General features: G+C 37.0%; 1 protein-coding gene across 6 annotated transcripts in view; it reads right to left on the reverse strand.

Moving 5' to 3' along the window:
- Positions 1 to 14,826, reverse strand: part of PCDH9 (protocadherin 9) — a 1,504,706-nt gene that overhangs the window by 1,391,032 nt on the left and 98,848 nt on the right. The gene's annotated exons all lie outside the window — the stretch shown is intronic.

Here is a 14,826-nt window from a genome sequence, read left to right on the forward strand (position 1 = left end):
GCACTGAATAAATTCTGGCAAAAAAACGGATTGAAATCTGAATCTAAAGGAAAAGCGTCAGTTTTTCACTAACCAAACTCTGATAATGTTTTCTTGTGTAAGAGGACCCTAACATTGACAATAGTAGCTGGTGTATTGATGCCCACAGGTACATGATACACTCGTTACATATTTGACTGTGCTCCTAATTATGTGACATAATGGTACGACTCTCCAAGGTGGCCACCTACCCCTAAGGTTCTTTTATCTAAACTAATGGTGTATATGGTAAGACAGTACATTACCTAAAAACATGAAAGAAATAAAATGATCCGAGACTGAACCTTCTATTGTTATTGTTGTTATTAAAACCCTTTTACTTCAATGTGTTGCAAAAACTCAGGTGCTTTAAGAACTTGCCTTCAGCAACAAGCTCAGCGCAGTGCAACAAATGAACGTTTAGCTCAGCATAAGATTTGTTTTCTGCAGCTTTTCATAGTCCCACTTTGACAGGAGAAGTATTTAATAAGCAGAATACAGGTGATATTTGTTGATTGTAGGAGACAGCATATATTCAGCTCTAGACGTAATAAAACATGTGCAGTCTGTGATACTCTAAGCAAAAATAGAAAGAAACGATTGTCTGATTTATTGAAAATTCCAATTCAAGTTACCATAGTAAAAGCTTGTCCTTATTAAATGATGGAGCATCAATCTTCCAGAGGCGCAAACATACACATAGAATACATACACAAATAAGTAAAATAATAACACACATACAAGTTACACACATATACACAAACATAAGAAGACTATTGCAGAAAAAAGCAACACGTACACATACATATACAGGTATTTATAGTATTTCTTTTATTGATATACATATACAGTGTTCAGAACTACGTAGGAATAAATACACAACCACCAATTAAAGTTTTGGAGCCTCAATTAGCTAAATTTGGTAACATGCCTCCTCCATGAAGCAACCAGCTTATTACGAGGATTAAGTCGAGGATGGATTTTTTGGACAGAAGATTGTTATAATAGAACATTGAAGGGAGAGGAAATAATGGAGCACATATACTAAAAACAGTGCAAACTGCATTATGTACAGTTTGCCTGTGTAGTGTGGCAAGGGCGTCAGATTCATCATTTGTGACAAGAAAGCCCCACGCCAGTCCATTGAGCTGATGGCAGGCCCCCCCTTCACACACCTCCACACCTACTTGTCTTAAGGGGAGAAACATGCACAATTCTTGGCCATATGCGATAAATGAATCTCAGAGCTTGTACAAAACAAAAAGATAAGACTATGTTTTACATTTGACTGAAGGCTGTGTAGTTGAGTAGATTGATTACATAGGAGTCTATGGAAAGGGTAGTGGAAAGAGTAAGAAGTACCATGACAGAAGCCAGTTTATAAGGGGGCAGCCGGGGTGCATGCCCCACGGCCCCCACCACTTTGCCCTTGAAGGGGCCCCCACTAAATGTGGGCGGTCACACTGAGGAAGCGCATCAGGGAAACGATGAAAGGTGAATACAATTTTATTATTTTATTTAGGATAAATATATATATACAAATATGAGTCTGTATATAGTTATTACAGGGGGGCTGCATATAGTTATTATAGGGAGCTGTATATAGTTATTATAGGGGACGGTATATAATCATAAGGAAGCTGTATATAGTTATTATATGGGGCTGTATATAGTTATAGCAGGATGTATATAGTTATTATATGGGGCTGTATATAGTGATTGCTGGGGGCTTTATATAGTGATTTCTGGGTGCTGTATATTCGATTTCTGGGTGCTGTATATAGTGATTACTGGGGGCTATATATAGTGATTGCTGGAGGAGCTGTATATAGTTATTGCTGGGGGAGCTGTATAAAGTGATTACTGGGGAAGCTGTATATAGTGATTGCTGGTAAGCTGTATATAGTGATTGCTGGGGGAGCTGTATATAGTGATTGCTGGGGGAGCTGTATATAGTGATTACTGGGGGAACTGTATATAGTGATTGCTGGGGAAGCTGTATATAGTGATGGATGGAGGTCTGTATACAGTGATTGCTGGGGGAGCTGTATATAGTGATTACTGGGAAGCTGTATATAGTGATTACTGGGGAGCTGTATATAGTGATTGCTGGGAAGCTGTATATAGTGATTGATGGAGGTCTGTATATAGTGATTGCTGGGGGGAGCTGTATATAGTGATTGCTGGGGAAGCTGTATATAGTGATTACTGGGGGCTGTATATAGTGATTGCTGTGGAGCTGTATATTGTGATTGCTGGGAAGCTGTACATAGTGATTGCTGAGGGAGCTGTATATAGTGATTGCTGGGGAAGCTGTATATAGTGATTGATGGAGGTCTGTATAGAGTGATTACTGGAGGAGCTGTATATAGTGATTTCTGGTGGGCTGTATATAGTGATTGTTGCAAGCTGTATATAGTGGTTGCTGGGGGAGCTAAATATAGTGATTAATGGGGAGGCTTTATATAGCAATTGTTGTTCCCTTTCTGGACTACATTCAATGTGGGCCCCCATCAGATTTTGCGCCCAGGGGCTCCCACCAACCTTAATCCGGCCCTGGCTGCAGTTGAATAGTTACTATCAGTGTGCAGTATAAAAGGGACATCGTAGCAACAAGCCCCCACCTGCCAGCTCTGAGACATCTGACTTTTAGTGAGAGAGTCTGCTTAAAATGCTAAATTTAAGTTATATTATGCAAAGAAAGGGTTATTCCTCATATACAAACAGGACTGTGGATTTCTGCACCGTTTGTTTAAAAATTGAGTATCCCTTATCATAATGTATTTCTTCTTCCTACAAGTTTAAACTTTATAAACATATATTTGACTTTGCCAGTTTTAATGAATATGCAATGAGACCTTCACAATGTATTTATACTTCAGGTCTGTAGAATGATGAAAGGTAACAATAACCCATTAAAATCAGAAGTAAAGGACCCCTCTCCTATTATAAACTGCCAAAGGTACACTGGATACATGATTGCATTGTTTGCAGATTCTAGAGTACATTTACAGCCATAAAACTTTGTTTTATGAGGCTTTCTGTTTTATTTCTACATGGCCATGACTTTGAATATATTGATTTGGGAGCTAGAAAGGTTATTGCCCAAAGAGAAAAATTATGTGTGGCAAAGAAAAAAGAGCTGTTATAAGTAAATTATGATAAGATCTTACTCTGACACAGTAGAGGGCAGAATGTACAAATGCGTGTGCTGTATGTGTAATTTATTTCCATAGCTACACCAATATCATCATTAATTATCACTAATCTCAATAAAAGTAGTTATACTGCCAGCAGTATGTCCACAATGAATTGAATCTGGAATACTTCATACTTGTCATCCCTCATAATATCATTTATAAATCTATCTATCTATCTATCTATCTATCTATCTATCTATCTATCTATCTATCAATCTATCTATCTATCTGTCTGTCTGTCTTACTATCTATCTGTCTGTCTTACTATCTATCTATCTATCTATCTATCTATCTATCTATCTATCTGTCTCTCTGTCTTACCATCTATCTATCTATCTATCTATCTATCTGTCTGTCTGTCTGTCTGTCTGTCTGTCTGTCTGTCTTACTATCTATCTGTCTGTCTTACTATCTATCTATCTATCTATCTATCTATCTATCTATCTATCTATCTATCTATCTATCTGTCTCTCTGTCTTACCATCTATCTATCTATCTATCTATCTATCTATCTATCTATCTATCTATCTATCTATCTATCTGTCTCTCTGTCTTACCATCTATCTATCTATCTTTCTGTCTGTCTGTCTGTCTTACTATCTGTCTTACTATCTATCTGTCTGTCTGTCTTACTATCTATCTATCTATCTATCTATCTATCTATCTATCTATCTATCTATCTGTCTCTCTGTCTTACCATCTATCTATCTATCTATCTATCTATCTATCTATCTATCTATCTATCTATCTATCTATCTGTCTGTCTGTCTGTCTTACTATCTATCTGTCTGTCTTACTATCTATCTATCTATCTATCTATCTATCTATCTATCTATCTATCTATCTATCTGTCTCTCTGTCTTACCATCTATCTATCTATCTATCTATCTATCTATCTATCTATCTATCTATCTGTCTCTCTGTCTTACCATCTATCTATCTATCTATCTATCTATCTATCTATCTATCTATCTATCTATCTATATATCTGTCTGTCTGTCTGTCTTACTATCTATCTGTCTTACTATCTATCTGTCTGTCTTACTATCTATCTATCTTTCTATCTATCTATCTATCTATCTATCTATCTATCTATCTGTCTTACTATCTATCTGTTTGTCTGTCTATCTATCTATCTATCTATCTATCTATCTATCTATCTATCTGTCTGTCTGTCTTACTATCTATCTGTCTGTCTTACTATCTATCTATCTATCTATCTATCTATCTATCTATCTGTCTCTCTGTCTTACCATCTATCTATCTATCTATCTATCTATCTATCAATCTATCTATCTATCTATCTATCTATCTATCTATCTATCTATCTATCTATCTATCTGTCTGTCTGTCTGTCTTACTATCTATCTGTCTGTCTTACTATCTATCTATCTATCTCTCTGTCTTACCATCTATCTATCTATCTATCTATCTATCTATCTATCTATCTATATATCTATCTATCTGTCTGTCTGTCTGTCTGTCTGTCTTACTATCTATCTGTCTGTCTTACTATCTATCTATCTATCTATCTATCTATCTATCTATCTATCTGTCTCTCTGTCTTACCATCTATCTATCTATCTATCTATCTATCTATCTATCTATCTATCCATATCTATCTATCTATCTATCTATCTATCTATCCATATCTATCTATCTATCTATCTATCTATCTATCTATCTATCTATCTATCTATCTGTCTGTCTGTCTTACTATCTATCTGTTTGTCTGTCTGTCTTTCTATCTATCTATCTATCTATCTATCTATCTATCTATCTATCTATCTGTCTGTCTGTCTGTCTTACTATCTATCTGTCTTACTATCTATCTGTCTGTCTTACTATCTATCTAGCTCTTGTATCTATCTAATATCTATCTATTATCTATCATCCATTTGTTTCTGTTGTTTTATCAAACAAGCTGTTTCTTGTTAAATAAATAGCAGGAAAAGATAAAAAGGCAGAGAATGGTAATTGTAATTTTTGCCATTTCTGGTGCCTCCAATAAGTGAATGAGATGAGTCACAGACACAATTTACTTTGCAATCTGTGCCAGTATTCAGGCATGTACTGCACATAAATACATGTGCAAACTGCTTTCCACATGTATTTAGGAAGTGTTTCTGTCAGTATTGTGTCGCGACTGAAACACAATTCTGTGCACCTAAAGGGGCGTTCCAGTGCATATTCGCACCCTGCATCACATTCATGTTGGAAACTGTACAAAGGTACATGACTGGCTGGAGAAGGGGAGGGGGAAGCGCTCCTCACCTCTTCCCTCTCCATAGAGATCCATGCAGCCACACTGTATTCTTGGTAAAAGTTGGAGCATGCTGAATATTTTTTTCCAGCTGTAGCATGGTACGGTGACACCTGCTCGTGTACAATGCACTTGCCTGTTGAGTTGAATTGCCCAAGCAGCGTAGTACATTGTTGTGCTGATGGTCTCCAGGACTTATTAGGAGCCCAGAGCCTACTGATATATCTGGCACGTGCCAGTGGACAGGGCACATTCATATGCTGTCCCACTTATGTGTTAAGCTCGTCCTACACACTAGATGTCTATTGGCCAAACATTTTGGCCATCTTTAGGGTTGTCTCAACTTTTCCCAAAGTTAGATTTTGAGGAAAAGCGGTATCAGCAGGATCTCAAAATTGCCAGTCCCTCTGTTCTCAATGGAAGTTTGATAGCTGTATTCTCTCCCTTTTAAAAACACATGCACTCTCAATTAAGCAGAGCGTGCATGTGCATGGGGGATTACTGCATGTAATATGTCTATTGGACTTTAGAAATGTAATTTATATGACATGAGTGGCTACCAGTTTAAAAGAAAATATGAGCTTGTTCTATCATCTAGATATACTGTATATATATATATATATATATGTGTGTGTGTGCTTGTTGGTAGAAAACACAGATGTTACATAAATGGAGGGAAGTCATTTAAATGTGCTTTTCTCTGGCAGTATTTGCTGATGGGTGATTTTTATACAGCACAGAAACCTGTTATGAGCATGTGTTTAGGGAGGAATAGTTGTCTAATGCTCAGATTGTAACTGGGTCAACAAGAAAGGAAAAAGCAATTTTTCAAGTCTCAAAGGCACTGATGGAGAATCAATTGGGAGGTGATGCTAATGAATGGGGAAGTGTTTTTAGTAGGTGGTGATGAGCTGTTGCTGTCCACGGGATACAGAACGCTTATCAACTTCTCACTGGGCCACATACTGCACTTGTCCTTTCCTAGTTCTTTTGGAGAATTCACCGCATGGATAGTAAAATTAATCAACATATTTCATTAGAAAAATTGTGTCAGCCATTTACATATATATTTATTTTGCATATACATTGCAAATGTGCATGCATTTGTAATAAGACTGCTGCTATCACATAGACTACGATGTAGCTCAGTAACAAATTTGTTTAACTCATCCATTCCATACAAAAAATATGGTGGTAAGTTGTTTCAGATTAAGTCAAATCAGAAGACAAGGGGGCACTGTCTGCATCTGGAGAAAACAAGGTTTAATCACCAGAGGTGACAGGGCTTTTTTACTATGAGAACTATCAATCTGTGGAATAGCCTGCCTCAGGCGCTGGTCACAGCAGGGACAGCAGAGAGCTTCACGAAGGGCCTAGATGCCTTTTTACACCTAAATAACATTGATGGTTATATTATATAGAATTGCTTCCCCTAAATCCCTTCCTTATGCAGCCCCTTCCCTTCCTTGGTTGAACTTAATGGACAAGTGTCTTTTTTCAACTGTATAAACTATGAAACATTCCTTTTAAAGAGTAACTTTGATTTTATGCAAATTAATAGGAGAATATTCCAAAAAATTGTAATATGTCTTAACTGGTGAAAATGTCTCCATACTGCTTCCACGGGGGAGATTTTTCATAAGAGTTTGAGACCAGAATTGTTCTAGTTGCCCATCGAAACCAATCAAATCTTAGCTTAAAGTTTATAAACAGCCGTGTGAAAATGAAAGCTAAGCTCTGATAGGTTGCCATGGGCAACTAGAACAGTTCTTCTCTCAGACACTTTTGATGAATCTCTATTCTGCATTTTAAACTGCTGAGCCAACAGCTCAGACCTGTCTTCATGGAGGGTCATGCCAAAATAAATCCCCCAGTTATCTAATTTTTTTGGTGTATAAAATGTATATTACTTAGATATTTTGATATATGACATCTGATGAAGAAACCTAGGAGGAAATAACAGTAACATATCTGTCACACCAAAGTTTTATTCACTTTATTCACTGTACCATTTAATACAACTAAACCCTGCCAAAATATTGCTAGAAAACTGCTGGAAATCTGATACATAATTTGCCTGTGTGTGTCTCTCCTGCTTAGCTCCTCCTCCCTCCATAGACATATGAGCTGCAGGCTGTAACTATTTACTACAGATAGTGAGCTGAGCAGTTAGCAGGCAGGAAATAGGCTGTTAATATCATCATACTATTCATTTCCTATAATATTTAAAAACTAATATGTTCTCCAATATTAGATATAAGGATGCATAGGGGCAGAATTATCAAGCTGTCTGAAAGTCAGAATATTTCTAGTTGCCCATGGCAACAGCTCAGCTTACATTTTACCAGCGCTCATGAATATTTTAAAGGGGAGCTGTGATTGGTTTCCATGGGCAACTAGAAATATTATGACTTTCAGACAGCTTGATAAATCTGCCCCATAGTGTCAAAACATGCAACTGATATGTGGCTTTTCATTTAGGAAATAGCACATATTTATACTTGCAATATGGAAACAGATGTTATTCCTTCAAGCAATTATCAAGTACTTGTTACTTTCATCAGACCTTAAAAAATAATGATAATCTAGGTGACATGTCAGCCTCATGTGCTATACTCTAAAACTGATGTCAAGAATACAAGGAGATAGAGAAATTCTCTTCTGTCATTGCCAATGAAGGCATTCAGATTGATTGTGTTAATATGGGTAGCAACATATTGTTCAACATTGTGAACACAGGTAAACACATTATTTATAAGCTCATGTGTTTACTTCCAGGTCGCATGTACATCATTTAATTAGTAAAAGTGAGGATGTATTTTTATTTGTTTTCATGTTATTACTTTTGAATTCTGCAGTCCATGTTCCACCAAGATACCCTGTGACTATTTAAAGAGGATCTGACACCTCTCCTGAACTTTTTTTTCATTAAATACTTGCTGTATAATTCCCATGAAAAATAGGGGGGAATTCATTAAGGCTGGAGTTTTTAACGGCAGTCTTAAAGTTGCCCTTGCTGGCAGTCCCACGCAAATACCCACTAAGAAGCTTTGGCCTCTTAGTTGACATAGGCGCAAACGCCACCAGTTCCAACTTGTAGATGTGGTGGAGTTTTTTCTATAGTCTCCGCCACTTTTCCGTCAGAGACTTTAGGAAATGTGGTGCGCCAGGCATTCATGTTTCTGCCCTCTCTCTACCCGGAGAAGCCCAAAAACCCGACATAATCTATTTCCCCAATGATTCTGGAGTTATTTTTGCATAAATTTAATTGGTGCTATTTTTTTATTATTCCTTTTACAACAATTAATTGTTAATTGTCCATTATCCACAGTGGAAGGCAAATAACATCTAGTAAATATACACCACTCTCAAAAGAAGAATTTGGGAACACAAGTTTATTGCCCTGTTTGAAACCCTCCACAAAGGATTCAAATTATCAAAAGGATTCATGACTCACTACAATATCTAAACAATACATTACTGATATTGGGGTTCATCAGAGACAAAACTTTCATACTGCCAATAAAAAGTAATAAAACATTGTGAGGGAAATTTATCAAGCACTTGTGCATCGTGCGCCAGTACTTAATGTCAACCTCACTCTGCAAGTCACTCCGAATATCTGGTGCCCAACCATGTGGATGGACAATTCTAAGCCATACCCTGTCTATTCAGAGACTAGCATAGGCTATTGCAAGTGCACAGCACTCTGCAGCACAGAATGGACCACTCCATGCCCATACATACTGACTTGGCATGGATGTGACTTAAGGGGAAAAATAGTAGCAATTCCTGGCCAAATGCCAGGAGTTCTGAATTTATCAGGGCTTGTACGCCATTAGAAGCAGTACAAACAGGGGTGTAACTACAGCGGTAGTTACCATAGCAGCCGCTATGGGGCCCCCAGTGTCAGGGGGCCCTATCATCTGACCTGACACAATAAAGAATGGAGGATGTGCACCATTATATTTATATTGTACTGCAAATTGTCCAGCATGATATGTATATTACATATACTGTGATGTATATATTTGCAGTATCTGTGATGTGTATATGGTGTCTGTATACACTGTATGTGAGTATGTTGCATATGGAACTGTATGTAGGTGTATATGCACATGAGTGTATTTATATGTGTGAGTGTACTAATATGTATATTTTTTTAAGTAGGAAGGGGGGGCCCATGCAGTAGCCTGTTGGGGGCCCTGCCTCTCCTAGTTAAGCCACTGAGTACAAACCATAATAAATCCCCCTGTGCATCTTAGCTTTGCTCATTTTATTATTTTATTATTATTTTATTCTCTAATTTATTTTGTTTAGAAAATGCATGTTACTTCAGATATTTTGCTATACCATGTCTGATGAAGGGACCTAAGAATCTGGAAGCATCTTCATTGTCAGTTAGCCATTAAACTGTATCACAATTTCAGGAAGATTATTTTATTTTGTCTAAAAACAACAATAATGTTTTCACCTAGCTAACATGGTACAAAACGTTTTTCTTGTCACATAATTTTTTTTCTACTGCTCCAGTAAAATCATTGGTAAATGTGTTCATTACAGACCCAATGGCTTCCTATGAAGAATCATTTCAAATATTTCAAACGTTAGAAAAGTTGATGTTCACCGTGAGACAAACATTGTCACAGGATACATTACATAATCCTCCCCATTCTGCTGAAGTCAGAGAATGGTTGTAATTTACTGGATACATACAGAGAGCCTCTAATAATGGAAATCCAGTTGCAGGTAAACACTTTGCTTCTTTTCAGTCCATTAAACATAAATCACATCCCTTTAGTGATTCAGTTATTTTTTCTATATGTACCCCATGTTGCTGATATTGGTGTATTAGATCTATATTAAGGTGCCGCCGCAATCAGCAGAATATTATTATCATAGTAAAAGGTTTTTCAGATTCATAAATGCAGGGGCCATACTGTACAAGCCAGCAACCTGTTGGGTCTAAGTGAAAAGTCTTCTTAAAACTGTGAAAGGCAAATGTAATGTGTTTACCTAAAGAACATTTCATTTTTCCATAGATTCCTTATCTGCAAATACAAAACTAAATATTTCATAGTATACCGTATAAAATAAAGGTGGGTGGTGATGATCCAGCTTGCAGACATGACATAAGGTACCGTAAGTGAGTTGGACAATCTACCTGTGGTACATATAGGAAAACTTTAGCATTTTGAGTCAGAGGTAGTTTTCCAGTATACTTTTGCAATAGGTATGTTAATGGTAATGTAAATAAATGTATTTCAAGGATAGATATTCAATCAAATCCCATCAAAACTGAGACCCGTCTACAGGTCCACAATCATAAATGGATGGTGCTTATATAGATATGTTCATGACTATTTGTGTAAAGTTAATAAAAAGTAGGTCATTTAGCCCAAAATAGATGTTGTTGTGTGAGCTTTAAATGGAATTTGGGCTCCAAAACCAAAACTTCCTACCATCATTAATGCAACCAGGTTTTAGAATTATAGGGCTGTTTAACCTATTGATGATCATCCCTGTGTTCATGAGTTAGGGGCCCTATGTGCTAGCACTTGTGCATTGTGATTAGTTAAGCTTAGTTGTGTCAGTACACCTACCTTTACCACTCATTACCACTCATGTTCCAAATGTTCTGAGCATAAATCCACACAAAATCGTAATTTTAGTCAACTGGTTGGGGTAATGATAGACAGTGAAACGCTGAACTATTTATTAATATTACCAGCATGTCTAAAAGTTTTTCTTTCTAAAGAATACTAAAATTTTCAATCAGGGATTTAATCATGTTTTGCAGCAGCACTGACCTACTTTACAGTACCCTGCAAGCTCTCCTTTTGTACTACTCTGTAATGTAAGAAGATAATAACCAGTCCCTAAATATGGATGAAAGATAGAAACAATTAGTAGTTTTTTAACAGTCAAAGCGACAATGGAAGATGAAAATGTTGTTGAGAAAAAAGATTTTGTTATATATTGATGATTTTTCACTCACCATTCCCAGAAGATTTCGTTTTCTGGGATGTATTTCAGACAGAGTAATGGGTATGAGATATCGGAACAGGCCATACACATAACAAAGAACTATTTTGGTCAACAGAAAGTATGTACTCCCAGACTAAGGCTCCTAGCACATGAACGTATGCTACGACCCAGGAAAACACACAGCCGTGCGCAGGAGAGAGGAAGCTGCTTACCCCTCCCCTCTCCATATGTAGGAGTGCAGTCCAGCCATTTATATGGGAAAAGATAGAGCAAGATCTACAGTGGGTTATACGATTATTCATAGCAAAACAGTATGGTATGGGTAACATACAACCGAATATATCCATTTGTTTGCAAGGGGTGTTAGGCTAAGGCTCCACAGCCATCTATAATTTAAAGTAACATTTATCTGTAATATTACCCTATCATAAAAAATGCAAATATAGCGAAGTAATCCTGAAACTGCCTCTTCTAGTCTCTTATAACTCCATAATCCCAGAAATCTAGAAGGTCATGATTTACCTGAAACTGTGACGTGGCAAAATGTTTTTGTACAGTTCTCTTCTTAACAAAGTAAAAAAAAAATGTGCTGCATTTGCGTATTCCTTAAACCACTTTCATGAATCATTTTGAGCAATTTATCATGGATGGGTACTCAAATTTCAGTAAATACAGTAAATGTTATTGTTTCCATTACAGAAAGTTGTACAATTTTCCAATATAGTTCTGTACCAGTTCCTCACTCTTTTCTAGAAATCTGTTCTGTCAATCTATCGAAAAGTTTCATTTTTACTTTTTGTGGATAGAAATCTCTCCCTGGTCATTTGATGTCACACAGGAGCCCACCGTATTACACCATAGAGAGTAATCAGAGCAGTTTGTTATAACGAGTGTCAAGGAAATATTAACCTTGAATGTGTAAGATTTGTTTAACTAAAGGGCAGTTACTAACTTTCTTGAACTATAAGGCAATTACTAACTGTGTTAAAGTATGTCTCTTGAAGCGTCCAGACAGTGTACAACATCCTGGAGGTCTTTACAGCTTGATAAATTCTGACCTGAAGACTGGTCTGTGCTTACTTCAAAAGACATTTGTTCTATCTTCTCCACACCTACTCCCGTCCCTGCATCAGGACTTGGAAGCAAAGAAACTGTTTGAATATTCCTGGACTCTCCCCCTCATTAACACTTTGGCCAATCCTAAATGACCCTGTGGACGAATTAATCAATGGGAGGTTCTGAAACCTGAACCAAATAGAGAACATATAAAACAATATCAAATAGTGGAACACAGGGTTTTCTTTATTTAGGTGGCCGGACAAGCTGGGGTGTTCCATATTTCTCTCACCTCCAGGGTATCACCAATTTCAGTTTTGCCTTGTGTGTGTCATTTTATTTTGTAATTCTTTTTTGTTTTGACATCTTTTTGGAAGCACTGTACACCTTTTGTAATTAAATTACATTTTTGGTCACTGTATACTCTGCAAACTCATAGCCTTGAAAAGTGGGATTAGCTGCTAGAGTGCTGAGTGTGCATGTCTAGTGGTGTAACAAGGTGACTGAGAAGCAAGAGCGAATGTAAAGTGGGATACTTATTGGTCCCAGTGTAAAAGTAGTAACAGCAAATACTCGTAATTTGAGTGGAGGAATGCCAGCAGGGGTGGGATTTTAAGTTTAGAATGCCAGTCTTAATTAATTCCTCCCAATGTGTTCAAGACATAAAAAGTAGCATATGAACTACTTTTTTACAGATCATGAAAAGTTTCAAATGGCATAGCAAGTCTATTATTCTGTGCTGTATTATAGTTTTAAATTGTATTGGCATCCTGTGCGTGGCAATACAATTTAAAGCTTGTTGGTTGGCATCTTGCTTCTACCCAGGATGCTAAACCAGATTTGATTGTAATAACTGATCTAGGAGAATCTCCTGCATTCCACCACTGATGTTTGGAGGCCTATGAGTTGCATTATGAATTGGTTGTATTATGCACGGATAGATCCACCCCTGCAGACATTACACGGCCAGGACACAGGGGGTTTGAATAAAGCCTAAGATTCAGTCACAGTTCAGCAATGTGAGCTTTTGGAGTTTAGTTACTGCTCTAAGTGAGATGTAGCAAGTGCCAGGCATGCAACCAAGATTTCCTGGATACCTTGAAGAGCCTCAATTAATCAGGCACCTCTAATAACTTGCCACGGTGCCATTCGTTATCATACCAAATTATCATGATGTTAGGGTAATAAGACCTAGCTGCAACACTATCTATTAATATCTTCACATTAGAAGTGCTCAAGCAATAATCCTTGGGGGACAACAAAATGAATGTAACAAACATAAAGGTTAAATGTTCGGATTGGGATTCTGCCGTGAGATTGAAGACACCTTCTGAAATGAATCCTATTGTGTCTGCTGAATCGAAATAATTTGACTCTCAGTACAAAGCGATCAATCAAGGAGTTTATTAATCGAAGAAGCTATTGTTTAGTGGAAACATACGTGATCAGCATATCTGGAATGTGCTCGATACGCATGTGCTGTATGTACACAATGTAAAATGTTAACACACAAAGAAGACAATGACAACCCTGCTGCTAGCATTTATCAAGATACTAACAAGCTACGGGATACAAGTATTTCAGAGCCATGTATTTATCATGTTAATTGACTTATTACAGAAATAGTGTGAGAATGAGGGTAACAATGTAGCAACGGAATACAAGTGTTTGAAACTCTAGAGCTGCACATTGTCATTGTCATATTCTTTTGTATCTTATGCAACAAGGACACACCTAGAAAACTGCATTGTGACACTGCTGCTGGATATTTACTACAAGTATTATTCCTACCAATATAAAAGCAGCTCTTAACATGGCACAATAAAGAGATATAAATAGAATCCTCTAAGAAATTAATAAAAAATACAATCATTAAGAATGATTAACCAATTAATGGCCAGGCTCTATTTTGTTTGAGTTTTCATTTTTCACTCCCCATTTTTCCATGTAAAAGAGCTTTTCTTCATAACAAATTGCACTTCATAGGGAGAGATTTATCATTGTTTCTAATCCAGTTGTTTGGCATAGAAGCATTGAAATAATCTCTGAGCGCTGGTGTATGGTAAATTCCCCCCATAATGTCCTCATACTGTGAAGCTTCGGTTCTATGCCATGCCACACTAGTGGGCACATGTACCTGATGGTGTATTGCAGCCATCGTTCCAGCCATAGTTTGTCCTGAGGGCCAGATAAGTATAAGTATTTAATAGTTTCTAGTAATACAATTTTTGGTTGTATTTTTAGTGCAAGTAAATAAACCTCTCTTTATCCCTTCTCGACTGTCATACGGTTATATACGTT

This window comes from Engystomops pustulosus, chromosome 2 (genome assembly GCF_040894005.1).
Source record: "Engystomops pustulosus chromosome 2, aEngPut4.maternal, whole genome shotgun sequence".
NCBI lineage: Eukaryota > Metazoa > Chordata > Amphibia > Anura > Leptodactylidae > Engystomops > Engystomops pustulosus.